A 3,952-nucleotide genomic window follows, 5' to 3' on the forward strand; every position below is an offset into this window, starting at 1 on the left:
TGTGAAGGTGGATGGAATAGTTGGTGAATGGGGTGTGCCTGCTGAGATAGATAAGAATGGGGTGCGTTAGTGGACATTTGTGCTGGAAGGGGGTTGGTGATAGCCAATACCCTCTTCAGGCATAAAATGATCCACAGGTATACATGGCGAGTGATGAGAAGGGTGGGTTGTGAACTGAATGAAAGGAAGGCAATGATTATGTGTGTGGATGAAAGGATGCGAAGATGTGTAAAGGATGCAAGAGTGTATAGAGGTTGGGGAGTGGACTTTCTGACCACTACTTGGTGGTGACCAGAATTAGAATGCAAGTAAGATGGAGGAATAGAAGAAGGGAAAGACGAGAGGAAGGAGTAGTTGCAAGGAGAGTGGAAAGGTTACAAGAGGATGAGAAAAAGGCAGAGTATAAGAGAGAAGTGGAGGAACGATTGGGCAAATATGAATTGGAGCAGATGGGAGACGTGGAAGGTGTGTGTAAGATATTTACAGAAGAAATATGTGCAGCATGTGATGTGGTGTGTGGAAGGAAGAGAAGACGGAGGGGATGCAAGGAACAGCGTGGTGGACTGAAGAGGTGAAACAGTCTGTGGCACAAAAGAAGAAAGCATACAATGAATGGATGAAAAATAGGGGCGTGGAAGAAGTTGAGAGGCGAAAGAGAGAGTTATATGTGGAAAAGAAAGAGGTGAAAGATTAGTAAGAGAGTAAGTAAGAAGAGAGTGGATGAGGAATTTGGAAGGGAATTTGAGTGTAAAGTTGAGTGTAAATTGGAGGGACTGTAAGAAAAGTGAAGTTAGCAGGGGAGTGAAAGATAAAAATGGTAGATTACTAGTGGAGAAGGGAGAAAAAGTGAGCAGATGGAGAGAACACTTTAAGGAATTGTTGAACGTAGAGGATGGAAGTAATGCGAGTATAAGTGGCTGGGGAATGGCTGGGAGAAGGAGGGAGGTGAGAAGACAGGAAGAAATCAGTAGGATAGAAGTTGTGGAAGCAATGAAGAAAGTTAAATCGAGGAAAGCCCCAGGAATTGATGGAGTGTGTGGTGAAATGCTGAAGCATGGGGGAGAGATAGTAGTAGAATGGATGTGGAAGATGTGCAGATTGGCCTGGGAGGAAGGTAGAGGTCCGGAGGATTGGAAGTCAGGTATAATTATTCCCTTGTACAAAGGAAAAGGGGAAAAAGAAGTGTGTGGTAATCATAGGGGCATTTGTCTTCTTAGTATAATAGGAAAAGTGTATGGTAGGATACTTATAGACAGAGTTAGAGAAAGAACAGAGAAATTAGTTGGAGAAGAACAGGAGGCTTTAGGAAGGGAAGAGGTTGTGTAGATCAGATATTCATTCTTAGATCTTTAGTGGAAAAGTTTCTAGAGAAGGGAAAGAAGTTGTATGCGGCTTTCATGGATTTGGAGAAAGCACATGACAGAGTGGATAGACAAGGATTGTGGAAAGTGTTAAGAATATATGGAGTAGATGGGAAGTTGTTGAATGCTGTGAAGAGTATGTACGACGGTGCAGAAGGCTGCAGTGCGTGTGGATGGTGAACTAAGTGAATTTTTCTCTTTGAAAGTTGGGTTGAAACAGGGATGTGTCAGGTCTCCATGGTTGTTCAATCTGTACATGGATAGGGTAATAAAAGAGGTACAAGGTAGGTTAGTGGATGTTGGAGTGGCCCTGGTGAGAGAGGATAGTGTTTGGAAACTCCCTGTACTGTTGTTTGCAGATGATACTGTGTTGTTGAGTGAAGACGAAGGGGAGCTGCAAGGCTTGGTGGATGAGTTTGAGAGAGTGTGTAAGAAACGGAACCTAAAGGTCAATGTAGGGAAGAGAGTAAAGTGATGGTCTTTGAGAGAGGTGAAGTTAGTGAATGTACAGCGAGGTTGGATGGTGAGGAATTGGAAAATGTGAGTACGTTTAAGTACTTGGGTAGTGTGATGAGTAAGGATGGAGGTTTGGAGGGTGAAGTGCTTGAAAGGGTAAAGCAGGGAAGAAAGGTTGCTGGTTCTTTGAAAGCAGTGATAAGAAACAGGGAAGTGAGCATGGAAGTGAAAAAGTTACTACATGACAGTATTGTGATACCAACTCTAACGTACGGAAGTGAAGCTTGGACATTGTTGGAAGGACACAAGTCAAGAGTGAGAGCAGTGGAAATGAGTTATTTAAGAGGAGCCTGTGGAGTCACGTGGAGAGACAGGCTGACGAATGAGGATATAAAGGAGCGTTGTGGTGTGGATGTGGATGTGATAGGAAGTGTCATGAGGAACACACTGAGGTGGTTTGGCCATGTGGAGAGGATGGAGGGTGAAAGACTGACGAAGAGAGTGTATGTGAGTGAGGTGGAGGGGGGAAGAGGGAGGAGGAGGCCGAGGATGAGATGGAGGGATGGGGTGGAGAGGTATATGAGAGAGGAGGGTGTGAGTTGGGAGTAGGGCAGTGAAATGGCGGGGGACAGGGCGACTTGGAGGCGATTTGTTTGTGGCCACCCCAAACGGGATTGAGGCGTCTGGGAACATATATAAATATATATATATATATATATTCATTCATCATTGCCAGACGCCATGTATCCCAGACGGGGTGGCCAAGAGCTTAGAGTTAATTGTTTTACAGGGAGGGGCACTAATCCTCCACCAACCCCACTTGACACGTAGGGATGCCAACAGCATCTGGTGTTCCCAGGCGGTCACCCATCCAAGTACTAACCAGACCAAACGTTGCTTAACTTCGCTGATCGGACGGGAAGCGGTGTACTCAACGTGGTATGGCCGTTGGCTATATATATATATATATATATATATATATATATATATATATATATATATATATATTGCCAGATGCCATAATCCTGTAAGGGGTGGCCACTTGACTTTGAGTTACCTATTTTACAGGGAGGGGCACTAACCCTCCACCAACCCACTTGTTGACACGTAGGGAGCACGTATGGGTTGGTTATATGGTAACCACCCAGCGTTGTAAATGGTTTCTTGGCTTACAGGAAACCATTTGGCTTGTCACTCAATGTAAAGCCACCTGTGAAGGAAAGAAAAGCAATAAAAATTGACAGGAAAGATGGGAGAAATAGGAAGAGAGGAGGACAGACACAGAAAAAGAATGATAAAGCCTAAGGAAGAGGTAGGTAGCACTACATCAAGCGAGTGGATGATGGTCGCCACCACCTACCAGATAGGTGATAAATAAAAAAAAAAAAATGCCCATGGCCATCATTCCACCTGGCACACTTCAACCACTAGTTATACATCCAGCCCTCAGCTATTTATACATTACATTTCCATCCACCACAATATTTTAGATGAAGCTGAATGACAGTCCCATGACCATCAGGCTGCCATCTCTCCAACCCACCTCTCTCTCCCATCTCTCCACCTCAGTAACATAAATGCTTGAAGTCACTCTCTCATTTTCCATCTTCCCTGGTGGTTGGCACCTGGAGATTTTTGGCGAATTCATAAGTATTTTTCTCATTAACTGGATATTTCTCTCTGGACGGAGAGGCAAATTACTTTCTTAAGCACAGCTTTTTGTTAAATCAACAGCATTTATCTCCTAATTCATTATTCCAACGAAAACAATCCTAAATATATATATATATATATATATATATATATATATATATATATATAGAGAGAGAGAGAGAGAGAGAGAGAGAGAGAGAGAGAGAGAGAGAGAGTATATATATATATATATATATATATATATATATATATATATATATATATATATATATATATATATATTTAGGATTGTTTTCGTTGGAATAATGAATTAGGAGATAAATGCTGTTGATTTAACAAAAAGCTGTGCTTCAAGTAATTTGCCTCTCTGTCCAGAGAGAAATATCCAGTTAATGAGAAAAATACTTATGAATTCGCCAAAAACCTCCAGGTGCCAACCACCAGAGAGAGAAAAAAATGCGAACATAAGGCATCTAACAGAA

At 42.4% G+C, this 3,952-nt stretch overlaps 1 non-coding gene across 1 annotated transcript; it reads right to left on the reverse strand.

The window, feature by feature from the left end:
• Positions 1-2,651: 2,651 nt before the first annotated feature.
• Positions 2,652-2,770, reverse strand: LOC145392574 (5S ribosomal RNA). The gene has a single exon (XR_013896006.1). It is a non-coding gene; the product is annotated as a 5S ribosomal RNA (ribosomal RNA).
• Positions 2,771-3,952: the final 1,182 nt, after the last annotated feature.

The sequence above is a fragment of the Coenobita brevimanus genome, chromosome 22 (genome assembly GCF_032717465.1).
Source record: "Coenobita brevimanus isolate Jiangsu-jjx chromosome 22, ASM3271746v2, whole genome shotgun sequence".
Taxonomy (NCBI): Eukaryota; Metazoa; Arthropoda; class Malacostraca; order Decapoda; family Coenobitidae; genus Coenobita; species Coenobita brevimanus.